The sequence below is a fragment of the Protopterus annectens genome, chromosome 3.part0 (assembly GCF_019279795.1).
Source record: "Protopterus annectens isolate FY-2018-M chromosome 3.part0, PAN1.0, whole genome shotgun sequence".
Taxonomy (NCBI): Eukaryota; Metazoa; Chordata; order Ceratodontiformes; family Protopteridae; genus Protopterus; species Protopterus annectens.
In genome coordinates, this window is record NC_056731.1 from 785694618 (window position 1) to 785712739 (window position 18122).

The 18122-nt window shown below is 35.9% G+C and overlaps 1 protein-coding gene across 1 annotated transcript in view; it reads right to left on the bottom strand.

Moving 5' to 3' along the window:
* Nucleotides 1-18122, bottom strand: part of LOC122796555 (palmitoyltransferase ZDHHC11-like) — a 1296289-nt gene that overhangs the window by 1015021 nt on the left and 263146 nt on the right. The gene's annotated exons all lie outside the window — the stretch shown is intronic.

Consider the following 18122-nt stretch of genomic DNA (forward strand, 5'->3'; position numbering starts at 1 on the left):
GGCCTACAGTAGGAGGACTATTTAGTCCAGGGATATATATTTAAGAATGTCAGGGAAGGCCTGTGTGTAACAACTGCAGGATATACAGGTGGTTCAGCTGATATCTGGGTAATAAAAGTCTCCTAATCAAAAGGTGTTTAGGAATTCAATATATTCTGTCTTTGGATGTAGAGGGGAACCTACAATAAGCAATGACATAGAGATGTGTTTTGTTACGAGTGATTTGGACCTATAATAAATCAAGGCTGAGGTCATCTTGGACAAGATGCCTATGTGTAAGATCTCTACTAAATCTGGATATGCCCTGACTGCAACTAGTGGCCCTGAATGAGTCATGGGCAATGAAATGGGAAAAGGAGTGCTTCCCATTGACTGGAATCAGGTTTCAGTAGCTATCTAGATTTATATACTCTCCAGATTAAAGAAAATCTCCAAATCAAACATTTTGCCTCAGAGGTTCTTTTTTTTTTTTTTTTTTAGATCAGAGTCATCCAGACATTGTGCAGATTTTAATTTGTCAGGTTGGAATGTCTAGTAATTTCACTTTGCCTAGAAAACAGTATGGGGATGGAGAAGATTTCTACTATGTGAAAGCCCTCAAAGAATAGGTGCACACCATCCCAGTCTGTCACAGTCTGGATTCCCTTAAAAGGGCTTTTAGCATTCCTTGCTGGTCTCTGAACTGAACTCTGTCCCTTGAACTTACGAACTTAAGAATTGTTTATTAGCTTTTGCATTTACAGTTCTGTCCCTTTTTGAATTTTTTACTTATTTTTGTCACCTTCCTTGCCACACAGCATGTTTAGTGCTCAACTTGTGTTTCATGGCACCTATATATAACTGCAGATCATACTAATGTCCGTATCCAGCACTGATATTAGCAACATGTACCCTGCAGAAGACATACCCTGGACACCTGTTAAAGAGCAAACAACTTTAATTAATATAAATTAGAGCATTTATCCAGACTTCAAATCAAACAATTTCCAACAAATAATGCAGTAGCATAATTTTTTAAAAAAAATATTAAATTTGATTGCTCTTTAATGGAGGTTTTCATTTATTTCTATTTTTCTGTTAAGTTGTACCCAATTCATTTTATGTTGCACATTCTAGACCCAGTTTGCTTTCTACTGCTCATTAAAAGGTAGTCCCTTCTAGATGCTCTGGAAAGAGGCCATTCACTTCTACTTCTCAGAAGTAATTCATGGCAAATGTACCATGAAGTGATCTGAAATTATGAGAACTTTCCATCAAGGCAATCTTGCTAATGATCACTTTAATTATATTGCAGATGTCAGTTACACAGTTTAAAAAAACATAATTCCCTTCTAAGTCATGCCAGTATGAGGCAAAAACAAGACTTACCTTTGGCCATTTTGTTTTGTACCATGCTGCTGTTTGTGACTCTGCAATTATACTATTGCTCTGGTTCTGCAGAATTAAATTAAAATACCAAAGCCTAATGTAGGAAAATCCCAAACAGTAAGCTCAGTCCACAGGCAGAAGAAATTACCCTCACGTGAACAGCTGGAATGTTGTCAGTGTCTCAAGGTTGAGTACATTACCACATGAAAATGATAGCACTAATTTCAGTGATCATCAGAATGTAAACAATGAATGCATTCCAGCTTAATGGCTATTTGTTACACTGACATACCTGCACACATTATATATTTATATACGTGTCACTTCCATTACTATGCTTACATACGACCCTGTCCATATAAGTGTATCTCTTAGATTTAAGAATTTAATTTTTTCATACATGTCGCCAAGTGCCTTATATGTCTGGTATTATACAAAGCTGATAAGAAGTTAAAAACTAGGTGAATACAATTAGTTAGCTGCAAGGTGACAATCTAAAAAGACTTAAAATACTGTTTCATTGAGAGAGGAACAGCACCAAAATGCACTGCAGAATGCTGTCTCGGAGGACCATTATCATTCTACATACTTTCTAATATTCTGATTAAGCTAAAAAGTATACACCAAGCAAGTATAACTATCCTATTAATAGTAAATGGTACTAAACAAAAGTACCATATTAACACTTCTTTTCAGCAACAGTAGGGTAAAAGTGAAACATTACATCAATCTCTGTATTGCATTATAATTATGAATAGATATGAACTGTGATGTAACATTAATGCACACAACAGATTTTGCACTGGAATAAATTCAGTACACTGCCTGACATATGCAACATCACTAACAGTATACACATGCATGTATGTGTGTGTGTGTGTGTGTGTGTGTGGGTATATGTCTGTACACTTGTTTTATATATATATATATATATATATATATATATATATATATATATATAGAGAGAGAGAGAGAGAGAGACATACAGCTATAGCTATAGCTACAGACATATACATATACACACACACACACAGTCAACAATACAATCTTCTTACAGGTGCCACTGTGATGTGGCTTGCGTCTTTGGTAAGTATATCAACCACCATTTCTTTGTTCTTGTGAATCTCTGCTATGGCACTGTTGTTTTTAACACTAGGTTTCAGAGCAACCTGCCAGTAGAGCTTACCAAGGATGCAGCTCTTTTTGTTTGGATCCAATCACAAGGCTGTTATCCCAAGGCTCAGGCTTAGGACTGAATCTTCTCTCTTTTACAACCTTACCTAGGACCTTCATTCTCAATACCACAGATAATCTTATAATACTGAACTCAGCTAAGTCCTCAGTCAGGTTAGATGACAAGCTTCAATGTGACTCCACAGGTTTGTGGTACTTGATCTCTCTTCATCTATCAATAACAAAAAATCAGTTATGACATCTGAACTGCCGTATATTCTCCATGTAACTAAATAAGAACATAAAATAAGCTAATAAACCATATAATCCACCACAGATATTCAAAATCTAAACATGGATCCAATGCGATCCATTTGAAAAAAAAAAACAGAACAATCAGTAGAGAGAGTACTTCAGTAATATAAACTTGGCTACAGAAGGTCTCAGTTACAAAATTGCTAAACTTCTTCCTCAGAAGCAAGATTAGATGTCATAATAATGTACTACTGCCCAAACATGAATAACCTACCTATAGTACTATTGCACTGAATTCAGCCACCAGTACTGCCTGCTCCAGACCACTAGGCATAAATAAAACGTCTAATGTTAATGCTCCTGCTGACCAATGAACCCACTATTTACTTTTAACAGTTTGAGTAGAACTGGTATCATGTTTGTTACTTTTACCTATAAAATGACTAAATTATAAGCTTCAAGTCTCATTCAGATCTTTAGGCTATAACCAAATTTCCAATAGTGGAGAAATGTACCCTTTGGCAAGAGTTTGGTTGTGGAAAACATATTTGGTGTCTCCCCAAAACAGCCATTCTGTCTACAGCTTCACAAACAGCTTTTCACATCTTGAAAACCATGCAGTCTATACATATAGTATCAAAAGGCAGATTTTAAGTTTCATTCAACAGGTAACTCCTAGGGTGTTGAGTAAGTTAAAAAATAATAGTACCAGCATCATCTAGTGTACTGTTTTTTCCAGTAGATATGACTGGTTAAATACCCACACAGCAGTGCAGTCTAAGGAAACATATGAATGATCAGTTTGCAGACTTCTTTTTTTTTTTTGATAATCTTAAATGTGAACTACAGCTTTGTAAGTGAAAGTACCATAACAGTAGATGTTTGAATAATCACTGCTGCAGTACTCTTAGCAATAGGGATTATATCCTGCCAAAGATATAACAGCTGGCCAACTTCCAGAGCTTCAGAGCACCTTCCACGTACAAAAACTGTCAGGTAGCTTGAATCCCATTAGAGCTTTCCAGCAAGCAAACAGAGGGAAGCTGAGACCTGAAAGAATAACAGAACAAAAATGTCCACACACTGACAAAAAAAAAACATACCAAAAAACAAGAGGAATGGATGGAGGGAGCAGCTACAACAGCAGTTTTACTTTCACAGTTGTACTATGTTCATCAACATAGCTAACTACATTTGGGAGGTGGAAGGAAAGTGTCCAAGATCCCATGAAGAATGGTCCCAGCAAAGCTTGATATGGACCTAGATGAGGAATCAAGCTTATAGTGCTTTGTAAATATACAGATGACAAAGCAGCAGCTTCTAGAGTCCAACCCTTTCCACAAAAACACAGATGAAGCCAAGGCCCTGGTAGAGTAGGCCCTGATCTTGCATGGAATAGTTTTGTAATGCTGAGTATAATGCCTTAGACAGCCATAAGGTAATGGTCTGTTTTGATACAGATTATCCCTTCTTTTTACCTTCACAAGACAATAACTAGTGATTTGAAGACCTGAAAGATTTAATTCTGCCAAGATGATACCAGAGTTGTATGTAGACATTCTAGTTAGAGTATCCTTTTTCCATCATTTTTAAATTCAGGAAAGAAATATTGGGAGATGGATAATTTGGCTTAAAGAAAGCTTGCATACCACTTTAGGCATAAAAGAAGGATTAAGTTCTTAAAGAAACCCTGTCCCTATGGAAAATAAGAGAGGGTTGACTCACCATTAAGAGCTTGTAACTCAGATATCCTTCTTGCAGAGGTCAGGGTAATCAGTAAAACTGTTTTCCATGTAAAGATCCATGTCAGCCAGATTAGTTGGTTCAAATGACGCAAGTGTTAGCTTCTCTAATATAAAATTAAGATGCTAAGGAGGGGATAACAATATTTGGGAGGCCTCTGATGCAAAATCCCTTTCAAGAACATTTTGGCATGAGACTGCATGGAAACAGAGAGATACATGGGTAGTCATGCAGAAATGGCTGACAAATGAATATTGACAGAGGATAGTAATTCACACAAATATTGTAAAACCAGAGAAAAACTAGCCCTGAATGAGTGATGATTATGTTGTTGGCACCAACTAGAAAACCTTTTCTAGCAGCAGGCTTTATTGCTTCAGTTAGTACTTTCATGTCCTCAGTAAGGTAACTAAAAGAAATTAAGACCCTATCATTAAGGCAGTCAACTGAGGTTGACTGAAGTCAGGGTGCATCAGGCACCACTGATCTTGTGAGAGTAGACTGTAAGGAAACTTGTGGTAATTGCCCCTGGCCATTTCAAAAAGAAGGGAGAACCACACTTGCCTGAGCCAGAAGGGAATCACCATAATGATCTTGGGGGATTCCTTCTGAATCTTCAGATGTACCCTGGATATTAGTGGAAAGTTGTAAAGCATTTATGAGCATTCCTTTCTAAGGAAAATAAAAAGCATCTGTCTTCCAGGCTTTCTTGCACAGAGTCCTGGAAAAGGACTGTAGGATGGTGAAGAATAAGACTGTGCTGTAAAGCTATATCCTAAGCTAACATGGCTAGTCTGCAAAGGGGGTACAACCTGGTTCCCCACTGCTTTCTGGAAAGTGCTCCTCAAGCAAAGTCCAAGGTGTCTGTGGTGACTGACTGCTTTGGAACAGGGATGGAGAAGGGGAGACATGGATTTAGGGATATCTGTTGTCTCCACAAAGTAATTTCCGTTCCAATAAACCCAAACACTGGGATATGAAAACACATGGTGCTGGGACAAAAGAGACTTCAGATACCACTGTATCTTTCTCATGTGGAGTATTGCCACGGTCATGAGACTCACCAAAGCCATGTGACCCAAAATCCTTAAGTATTTTCCTCACAGTGACCAAAGTTTGAGTGGAAAATCCTAGAAATAGATCTACATATACATCTATTTTACTGTGGCAAAAAACTCTCTAAACTGTGGTGTCTAGCTGACATCTTAGAAATACAGTCTTGTGTCAAGAAGTCAAGAAAAACTTCTGAACGTTCTCTTGGAATCCCAGCTTGTGTAAGTGATCTCTCACCCAAGAGACAGATTCCTGATACTTTGAAAAAAATTCTGCAAAGTTAAGCAAATCATCTAAATATGAAAAAATGCGGGATACCCTGTAGCATGCAATGAGCTATAACTAGAGCTAGGTTTTCTTGATGCAGTGGATAGACCAAAGGGTAAGGCAAAGAACTGATAATGTGATCCAGACATACAAAACATTAAGATGGATAAATAGGGATGTGATGAGCATCTTTTAAGTCTAGTTACCAGGAAACGTGAATGAGAAGAAAATGTAACAGGTTGTAAAGTAACAGCATTTTGAATTTGGGCACTATCAAAAACAGGTTCAGGAAAGAAAGATCTAGAATGCATCGCCAAGAATTTTCTTTCTTTGGCACTAGAAATATCCTTGAATAAAAATGCTTCCCCATCTGGGAAGGAGTATCTGGTTCCATCACTCCTTGTGACAGCATGTGATGCAGAACTGGTGAAAATAAGAGTCTGATCTGTAGGATGAGGAATGATCCTCTGAAAAGGAGGAATTTCCTCCCACTGTAATCTTAAACGTTGATTGAAGACTTTGCAGAACCCATTTGTCTGAAACCATCTCTTGTGAAAGAAAAATGGAGATTCAAACTTTCTAGAAGAAAAAAATAGATCAGGGTTGGAGGGTTTCACAAAGTCTTGAATAGTCATTCAAATCAAGACTATCCATGGTTTTGGGAGATTCATGATTTCTTTTTGGAACTCTCTTGCCATTTCTTCTTAAACATTTGTTTGACCTGTATTTTTTGAGACTGTTTACTCTATTTTTGTCAAAACCGGGTGGCAAGATAGACAATCCCATGGAAAATGTGGAAAAGGAGAGCTGAAAAATCTTCGAGATTCTCTGGATCAGCCTCTTTCATTACACTTTTGATCATCTCTGCAGCAGAGGGGCCAAACAGTAAATCTCTATCCAAGGGAGAATTTAAAATAATTTTTAATACCATCTGGGAATGCAGACATGCAAAACTCCTCAAAAACAGTACCAGTGGCCATAGACCTACAAAAACTATCAACATTTTCATAAACACACTGCAAACACAGAGTAGTGATCTGTGAAATAGAAAAAAAACTAAGTTATTTAAAGCAAATTTTTATTCACAAGAAGAAACTGCAGCTAAAACATTCCTCATACCTTCAAAATTTGAAGGACAAACTTTAACACATGAGCTTGACAATTCAAATTTTGATAATCAAAGTTGTAGAACCATACATCTTTTCCCATACTTATCAACAATTTCCCATCCTTACCATACAGAGTAGGATTGTAATTAAATGTGTAGAAGGACTGTGGGACCAGCTACAGCTATAGCTGCATGGTCAGGTTTGGAAATACAGTATAAAAATTGAAAGACTGAGGAATTTTATACATACTATCTGCCTTTTTAGGAACAGCTGATTGACTATCAGGAAAATTCAAAAACGCACACAACCTCTAAAGCATACAGAACTAGAGGAATGGATGTAGGTTCTGGAAAATCCTTCCATAACAACTCATAGCATTTTCTTTGGGACTGAGAAACATCAATGCTCTCACATGGAAACCACTGACATATTCTAGCAAAAGTCTCAAAGAAAGAGAAACCCTCAAAGGGAGAATCAGAAACTGGGCTCTCATCTGAGTCTGAATCAGAAATCTGAGGAAAAAACTCTACCCATCCCTGTAACTTCCTGTTCAGATTCAGAATATTGAACATCTTCAGGAAAAGAGGAATTCAATATTCTTTTACCAGAAACTAGTTTACAAGAAGGAACAATCCTGAGCCTATCCAAAGAAAATTGAGGAGGAGTAGATACCTTGTTTTTCTATTTCTGACAGGAAAAATGGGGACAGCTATGTTACTAATGGCAGCACCACCTTCCCCAGTGATGGGTACAGCATTCTAACACAACAGAGAAACCTTCCCTGTTACCACTGCCAGGGCTGACAACAGTGGCACTCCTTGAATTTCCAAGATGGCTGCACACTGATCAACAACTTAACTTCAGCTCTCCCAGTGTGAAAAAAGAAAATGAGAGAAGGCCCGGGAACTCTCTCACTTTTACTAAATTCAGTTACTGGCTAGTAAGTACACTGCCTAGGTGTCAACAAAGAAACTCAAAGAGGCTAAAAGAAAATCAACCAGAAAAGGTAAAGAGAAAACACCAACTGGGAAGAATCCTGCAGCCGTTCAGCAAAAAAGCAATTCAAGCTTAACTTTGGTGCAAGACATGGCTTCCAGTAATCTAGAGGAAAAATAAGTCAAATGTGCTGAAAGCTAATTAGCATAAATGAAACACTGAAGGAGTATATCACCTCAAATAACAAAAGGCTGGAAAAAAATGAAAGAAGCTTTAAACAGATTTTCAGATGAAGTGATAAAACTGTAAACATCAGAGATTTAAATGAAGAAAAGGCTGGCTAAATATGAGACTGCTCAAGAAGGGAGGTTTCAAAAATGGTAGAATTAGAGCACAGAGATTGCAGGGAAAACCTTAGCTTTTCTGTTGTATCAAGAGAAACTGGAAGGAACAGACTGCATTAATGCTATAAAGGCACAAATCAGCAACTGGACTGCTATTCCACAGCAGAATTTGTTAATTGAAAGGATACATAGTGTATATTCTCCAAATCTGGCTAGAAGAAAGCAGCCAGGACCTGTATTAGAAAAAATACAGTCCTACCAGCAGAAACGGTTGATCCTGACAAACCCATGGCAGAAAGGCAAAGTACTAATGTTGGAGAGAGTAGACTGTTTTTGGAAAATAATTATTCACTGCACAACATGGAAATGAGAAGCAAGTTTCTTCCAGTAAACAGAAAATGTCAAGAAGCATGTGAGTTTCAAGTTGCTGTATCCAGCTGTCTTCAAAAATATTTTTCCTGGTGAATCAGTCTTTTTTTTGATGCAGAACAGCCTGAGGAGGAAATACAAAGGTCTGCCAACAAAACAAGTGAGCTATCAAGCAGAAGTAGATTCTGCTTCTCATTCTTCTGATAATAAAAGCTCATGCTCTTACATAGACTTTGTAGTGAAACATTCTCTAATGATTTAAAGTGAAATGCTTGAGAGACAGTGAAAAGCACAGGTGTTGACCAGAATTATTGGGAAGTGAACTGGAGTCTGGAGTTAAGATATATTAATGAACATTAAGACTAAAAACATAGAAATGAGCCAATAAAATGTGAGATTACAAAGTATCAATCACATTTGTGAAATATGGGTGTACAAGAAAAAGTGGAAAGAATTGAATTTTATTGACTTTGTTAAGCTTCTAGTGGACAAAAAGGCTTTTGCCCAACTTCACGTTATTGTTTGGAAGGACACTTTGGGGAGAGGAATAGCAAGGGAAAAGGCAGTGCAAGTAAAACCATTTCTGTTCTTAACAGTATTTCTATAAAACTTAGAAGTTGTGTAGAAAAGCATTTTCAGATACTGTTCTACATGATAAAGATACTAAAGTAAACAGATGCCTTTTTTCTTTTGTTCATTTTATTCTTAAGGAATGTAGACATTTCAATGCAAAAACAAGAGAAAAAAGCATGACAAACATGTTGAAGTTAATAGGCAGCAATTTTGGATTGCTAAGGAGAGGGATAGGATGCGAAAATAAAAAGATCCTAATATATGTACAGCTGATATTTTTACTATATATATGTTGTACATTGATGTCAGTACCACAGGATATAGGTCGTACAACATATCTATTTACACTATGTACATAGATGCTTTCACTGTTAATTCCACAGGTATACAGACAGTATGTACATTCATAATATCCGAGTTATTGTTTAATATCTGAACTTGTATGTGTTCTTCGGTTCCATTAGAGTGCATTTCTAAGTTGCTGTGTGATGAATTATGCTAATATGATATTAAAGGTTTGTTCCCAAATTTCTCTGGATTTCATGTTTTTGTTTCTTTTATCTATTACTATTTTATGAGCTAAAAGGTATTGTATAGCTACTTGTTTAAAACCCAGCCAAGAGATATTTATCGTATCTAGCCATTTAAAAGCTATATACAGTTTCATTAGTAGGAAGATTGTTAAACATGTATTTGCTTGTTTTCTTGGTATGTTGGGTGGGAGAATGTGTAATAGAGTGAATTCCCAAGTTAATGTTGATGTTTGATAACCCATTTTTTGTGACTGCACCTTGAGAGAGTTCATTTACAGCTCCAAAATACATGGATTAAGTCAGCTATCTAGTCCTTACAGTGTGGGCAGAAAGGTGATTTTGATGCGTTAAATTTGCGTAGGATTGCAGGTGCAAAATATGCATTATTATTGATCATGAGCTGAGTGTATGCTAACTTTTTGAGGGGTATAATCTTCAGTGTTAGATTGATCGCCTGGCTTATTTGCTGATCATCTATGGATGGTTTAATTTTTCTCCAGTAGTTAGAGAAGAGGAGGTCTTTTCTGGTATCTGATTTCATTTATCACTTTATATGAATTAGTAATAGTTTTCTTTGTTGTGATAATAGTTTTCCAAAACCTGCTACAAGTTTCTATGTCACTATTGGTCATAGTAGCATTTTGGAGGTAACTGGAACACAGTTCTTTGATTTGTCTTAGGAGGTGTTTAAGTTGGTCCTCATTTCTTGTATTGAGCAGTTAAGGTAAGGATAAATATCTTGGATTGTTTTATCTTTCAGTCTGGGAAAAGGGACTAAGTCTAGCATCTTATTGTTTATTTTTAAATTTGGATTTTTATGAAGGGGTTGCAGTATTGTCATGGCTTGTCCAAGGTTCAAGAATTGAAAGAGTTTTTGTGCTAAGCTGATAGAATGTTTTAAGAGTTCTATAATGTTATAAGTTTGAATTTCTTTCTGTTTCAGGAAAGGAAGTGCTTTGGGATTGAAACACAGAGCTTTAATATATCTATAATAGATGGTCACCCAAAGAGGAGACCAATTTTCCATTGACGGGTTATGTTCAGCTATTCTTAATATTCTGTTAGTGTTGATGATAGAGCAGTGCATTTTAAAACCTGGTAAATTTAGTCCTCCTTTGTTTTTGGGGAGTGTTAATTTTGGATAGGAGATTCTATTTTATTTTTTTGGGTTCCCATATAAATTTTGCTAGAAAGGTATGAATTTGTTTAAAGAACTTATGATGCATCATTGTCTGTGATGTCATGAATATATACATTAGTCTAGGTAAAATGTTCATTTTGATTATTGATACTTTGGCCAAGAATGGTAAAATGTTCATTTTGATTATTGATACTTTGGCCAAGAATGGTAGTTTTAGGTTGTTCCATCTTTTACAGTCTTGCATTATGTTTTGACATTTAAGGTTTACATTGTGTTGGTAGAAGTCTTTGTTATTCTGGAAAAAGGAGATTCCCAGGTATTTAGTTTCTTCTTTTATTTTTATTGTGTTTAACAATGGTATTAGTGAGATGAGTTTGGGTGTATTTAGGGGGAAAATATTAGTTTTATTGAGGTTTAATTTGTAGTCAGACATAGTCGAGAAATGTTCAATTGCAGCTATTATTTTGTTTACATCTGAATTTGGTGTAGTGCAGTATATGTTCAGATCATCTGCAAATGCAGTGAGGTATATTCTGAAGTTGTGTGTTGATGGAGGATTGTGGTATGTGTTTTGTTTAATGTATAGAAAGAGTGGTTCTAGGTATAGGTTAAACAGGAAGGGTGATAATGGTCATCCTTGTCTTGGTCCATTTTTTATTAGAATCCTAGTTGACCAAGTTTTGTTTATATATAGAGATGTGTATGGGTTGCTATAGAGAGTTTGGATGATCAGAATGAAGTTATTGGGTATATTAAAGTACGGTAGTGTTTGGCGTAAGAATTCTAGGTTAACCCTATCAAATGCCTTGTGGGCATCCACTACCATTGTGTAGATGTTGAGATTGTACCAGTTAGCGTAGGATATTAGTGCATCTAATGTTAATGTATTGCCACTAGTCTGTCTATGTGGCATAAAACAGGACTGTTCTGGGGAGATGATTTTCTCCATCAGATTTTTCATTCTGTTTGCAAGTATAGAGGTAAATATTTTAGTATCTATATTTAAGAGGGACATGGGTCTGTAGCTGTCGGGGGTTTTTGGGGTCTGTGTGTTCTTTTAATATAAAGATGGTTGTAGAGGCATTAAAGTGGATATCATTTATTTTATACTTTATTATGTAATTCAGTGTATAGTATAGTAGTTTGGCTATCAAGGGGGAAAATGCTTTGTAAAATTCTGATGCGAGTCCATCCAGACCGGAGCCTTATGTGCTTTTAAGTGTTTGACTGTTGTAATAATTTCACTGATGGAAATCGGTTCAGTTAGTTTTTTTGTTGGTCTAAATTTAGTTTAGGGAACTTCAGTTTTTGAAGGAAAAGAGTTCTATCTTCCTTTGAGGTTTGTAATATTTGTGCTCCATATATTTTAGAGTATATTTGTTCAAATGTTTTAATAATGTCTTCATTTTTTGTGTAGTTTGTGTCTCTGTAGTTTATTTCTGATATACTGGAGGCATTTTTTGTGTTGGGAGATAATTCTGGCCAGAGCTCTGGACAGTATTTGAGCTTCTTCTGCGTAAGTGGCTAACATTCTGGTTTCATAAAAAGATAGATTCCTGGTTTCTAACATATATAGATCCCTTTGCAGTTTTAAATGTTCTGCTTCTGTTTGGTTCTTGGGGTTATTTATTGGTTCTTTTTCAAGATGCTCTATTTTCCCTTTCAGTGTATGCTCCTCTTTCAGTTGTATTTTTTTATAATATGCTGCTTATGTGATCAACAATCCTCTAATTTGTGCTTTGGTTGCAGCCCATTCTATGTCAGTTGTTAGTTGGGAGTTTGTAAGAGCTATTTTTAGTATTGCTTCTGTTTCTTTTATTACATCCATTTTGGAAAGTAAATTATGGTTTACTGACAAATTATGACCCCTATTCTCTAAATATATCTTTTTGTCCCAGTTAATGTTCAGTGTGATTTTGGAGTGATCTGAAAAGAACCTGGTATATATAGTTATTGTTGGGTCCATGTTAATGAATTTGTCAAAGATTAAGTCGTCGTCTATCTTGACCACATTTTGTGACATTGCGAATAGAATGTGAATTTCCCTGTTTTATCTTCACTGTTCCCATATTTAAAAGGGCCATATAGTTTGAAATCTTGTTTGAGTTCATTAAGGGCTAATGTGGCTTGTTTATTATGTGATTTGGTCAGATTAGATGTATCCTTTTCTGGGTTTTGATGTGTGTTCCAGTCACCTCCAATCACTAGGTAGTGATCTTTAAATTGGCTTAAGGTTGGGTATAATGACAAAGTGTTGTTGGTTATTACAGGGTGCATAAACATTAAGTACCATTATAGGTTTTGGTATTGTAGGACTAGTAAATGTTATGTAACACCATCTTCTCTCCTTGTCAGCTTTGGTTTTAAGTATTTTTTCCTTAAATTGTTTTTTAATTATTATGGCCACTCCAGCACTGTTTGTTTTCCCCTCTGAAGCTATAATTTGACTTATCCATTTCTTTCTGCTAATTTCTGCCCATTGCTCTGCAGTCAAGTGTGTTTCTTGTATTAGTATGAGGTTGGCTGTGGTTTTTAATGTAAGGTGTAAGAATAGTTTTCTTTTCTTATTGTTTTGGAGCCCTTTAACATTCCATGATTCTGTTTCCCACATTTATTTATTAGGTGTATTCCTTAGATATGTCATGTATATTAGTTTTGTTTTGTTATCTTTGTTTGTGTTACTGTGTGATGGTTTAGAAAAGCATCTATTTATCCCCGTCCCTACTCTGTGCCTAACCACTATATCCCTGGACCAGAAATAATTGGGGGGAGGGATGAAGGTTTGTTATATGGTTTACCTTTACGTCTAATCTTGGAATGTGTTTTCTTTTTAGATATAGATTTAACCCATAGTATCCCCCCTATGTTACTATTTACAATGCAGACAAAGCTGAACACACCAGCAAAAAGAAGAAAGCTGCACCATATATGTCAACCAACCTGCAAGCAAAACCTTGAAGAAATAAGGTACTGTTGAACTGAACCATTCACTACAACAGTACACCCAGTACTGTGAAGGTAAATTTTTACTCTTATTTTTACATAGCTGAATGTCTGGATTAAGACCCTCATCTTAATCTAATAACAAGTTTAAAGTGCAAACAAGTAAATAAGACAACACTAAAATGCAATGGCAAGTTTTCTTTTAGGAATAAAAGTCCTGCATGTTTTTAGAGCTCCGCAGCTGAAGGATACATTTTTTCCTTAAGTTTCCATGGGGACAAGTTAATAGGGCAATAAAAAGCAAGGTTTATTTAAGGCTAAAAGTTAATGTTTTCTGAAGGCATAACTCTGCAACTGAAGGCTACATTTTTTCTTATGTTTCCATGGGGACAAGCAGATAAGGCAATAAAAAGTCAGAACACTGGTTTATTTAAAGCTAAAAGTTAATGTTTTCTGAAGGCGTGTAAGTTGTTTGTCATATTGGAGAAGGGAATACAGAAAAAAAAGAACAGGCAACAATTACTCTAAGTAGGAGCATAGACTAACATGAGTCTAAGCATGGACAACCTTAACTTTAAGTTGGATGATGCCTGTGTCTATTTAGGACAATTGCTCCTTTTAGGAGGGTTAAACTTCATTATTTGAAGATGTACGCAGTTTTGCTTGTTTATATAAAGTTAGCAAGTTATGGGGGTATTCTGGGGGTGCTTATTATTATTATTTTTGAGGGTTTCATTCAAACAAGTCTAGTAAACCATGACAGATTCAAATGGAGATGACAAGAACAACTATATAAAAGATCAACCTGCCAAATACTGGTGGCTAATCCAAAAGAAGACAACTGGTTCCACTCAGACCACTCGAAGTTTAATGTGAAGCGCTTTTCATCTGGGATAATACCCAGATTTCCTCAGACAAGAACATACACCAAAACCACTCAATAAATACAAGTCAGTTAATTACATAATTAATCAAACAATTAATCAAACTGTAAAGGAAAATAATTGTTTTTAAAACCTTTTTAAAAATTTAGTCAGTAGTATAAACTACCAGTAAAACATTATAGCAACTACATTACTTAATTTATAAATACATAGAACATTTTTTATACAAATTTTATATTCACTAACATATAAACCTCAAAACTGTTGGTACACACATAATTAAATGTTGTTAAACTGTATAAGTCCATAAAATATTCTACATTTAAAATTCACACCCTAATAAAAATTCTAACTCTATCTGCCCAAACTTTTTAATTTCAATATACAAGTAAGGGATATTGTTCCTTTGAGACCTGGGTCCCTACTGGAATCCAGTCTCAACTGCCAAAAAAGTTCTTGTTGCTCCGATAAAATTGAAAAAGGGCCCCCTTTCCAATCTACAACAACCTGATCGAATACCCGGAACATGAAGGAATGTGTTGGATACTCACTACAGTGTTTGGCTAAAGCATTTTCAATTCTGTTCCTTCTGATACTATATATATGCTCATATATTCTCTCTCTTAATTTTCTGTCAGTTTTTCCTAAGTAAAACGCAGGCCATAACTTACACTGAGCCAAATAAACAAGTGATTTCGAGTTACAGTTATATCTCCCTACTGTTTTAAAAACTCTATTATTCACTGTGACGTTAGTTCCTGTTGATATATATTTACAGTAGTTACAGTTTTCACATTTAAATGTTCTGGGGGATATTACTAAAGCAGGGACATTGGTTTCCAATAAGTTCTTCATATTTTTTCCTTTCTACATATAGTCAGTGGGGACCCTCCAAGTTTGTCTTTCCACTCCTTTTCCGTGAGTAGTATGTTCCAGTTTCTCCTCAAAAAGTGTTTCAGCTCCTCTGCATCTATACTAAAGGGTGTAATAAAACTTCTAGAATAATTCCTAGTCACAATCTATTCTAAAGTGGTTGTCAGTTATTGTTTCATTTGACTCAACGTTCTCCTCACTATAGGGTTTATTACTCACTACCACTACTTTTAAAATGGGAGTGTAAGTCCCAGTTCTCCCCTTGCTCTGGACCTCATTTACCACTTATCTTATTAAATTCTCCGGGTAACCTCTATTCATGAACATTTCACTCAGTAAGCTACATTCTTCCTCAAAAGCCACTTCCTCAGTAACCATACGGGCAGCTCTCACTAACTGCCATTTGATTACTGCACGCTTTTGTTGGGTGGGGGGGGGTGTAGGCTAGAGTAATGTAACATGGTATTCGAGTAAGTACTCCTGCGGTGAATCTTCGCCACATAACGTTTATCTAAGTCGTTCTTTTCAAGGTGTATGTCCAAATAGTTAATTCTAGTTCTGTGTGCTATATATGTAAATGTTAAAAAATCAGTACTGGTATTTAAGTAGTTAATAAAGTCTTCAATGATTCTTTCACTACCATGGAATATCACAACCACATCGTCCAGAAACTGTGTATAGTAGATAATACGGTTCTTGAACTCATTGTTATTATAAATAAAGCAATGTTCCCAATGGGCTAACACGAGGATGGCAAAACTTGTCCTACATGAAGAGCCCATTGTAACTCCAACCTTCTCACGGTAAATTACATTAGTAAACATTACAAAGTTGTTTGATAAAATGATATCCAATAACTCTTGGACTAGTCTTATTTCTGTGTTTGGTGCTCCATGTCGAATCACAGTTTCTGTTACCCACTCAATACCTGTGGTGTGTGGAATAGAAAAATACAGATCGTTTACATCTATAGACATTAAGGTGGCAGTGTCACTGTAAGAAAGTTTATTAAGTGCTGCTAAAAAGGCCCACAAGTCCCTGCATATCTGGTGTTCCATACTTACATATTTTTTCAACATTGTATCCACGTGTTTTGCACATGCATAAGTAATTGACCCTCTAGCATTCACTAGTGCTCTCATCAGTGGTTCACTAATACTTTTATGTAGTTTTGGTATAATAAAAATAGCAGGGACTCTAAAGGCTAAAACCGACACATAATTAAATGCAGTCAAGTTAATCAAACCTTCAATAAATAAATCATTAAAAAAGGAATTAACACGTCTATAAGCCCCATTCAATTCACTCACACTTGCCTTAACATAGGTATCAGTGTTAAGTACCTTTGACATTATTTCTATGTATTTCTATGTATTCATCCATACCAATTATTAGTAAATCACCACCCTTGTCAGATTTAAAAAATCTTACAGGGAGTGATTTTAAAGACTTCAAAGATTCTTCCTCTACTTTAGACATATTAGGAATTACAGAAGGACATTGCTTAGCCAAGTTCTTAAATTCCATCTCACACAAATTCGAACAAAGACAACAAGGTATGCAAAGGTGGTTTAAAGGTGCTTGAGACATTTAAAATCATATTGTTTTCATTACTGTTCCCAAAAAGTAATGCTAGGTTTAGTTTTCTTACATAAAGTTTTAGATCAATTAGCATTCTAACCAAATCAAATCTTTTTGTGGGTACGAATGTCAATCCTTTCGCAAAAACATCACACAAGCAAACGGGAATTACAAAGTCTATAAAATTATACAATTTAAAGTCTCCTTCTGTGTTTCTAGGCACACTCGCAGTTCTTCCAGTTATCACTTCATACTGTTGGACCCCTTCCTGTTGTTGGTTTTGCTCCGGGTGTTGTAGTTCAGTTGGTGGTTCTGACAACTGTTTGGAAAAAAACTGTTGGTCATTAATCTGTGTTTGAAAAAAGTAATCGTAGTTCTGCAAATTTTCTTTTGTACCACTACGGTCATTGAATCCATCACAACTAACATTTTCTTCTGTTCTCGATGTTCCGGTGATACAGACTGGTCTCCTACTGACACGTTACCATTCGGTACCAAAGGGTGTGTAGCATTACATCCAATAGAATTACCTGTTTGAGAATAGGGTGGGAACGGATATGCTACCCCGTTCTTGTAATCCGTTATGTCTCCGTTTAGTTTCTTTATTTTATTGTCTGTGTTTTTAATCATTTGCTGCCCAATGGTAGTGAAGATTCTCTTGTAATCATAATAGAATCTCTTAAAGTCATTGTCCCCTATGATGTCCTGGTCCAATTCTGTACTCTCTCCTGTTAGGTTATCAATACTAGTTTGGTAGTGTTTAGATATTAAGTCCATCAATTCAATACCACATCTGTTAAAAAGAACAATAAGTTCTTTGTAAAACTCAGACCCTGGTTCCAAGCCAGATGGATACTGCCAGGACCGGAGACCTTTAGGGACTACACCTTCCTTTTTACACTCGAAGTAACTAATTTCTAACTGAATTTTCTTAACCTTCAGTGATTTAGAGTCTAGTTCTTTTAGTCTTTAGGGGT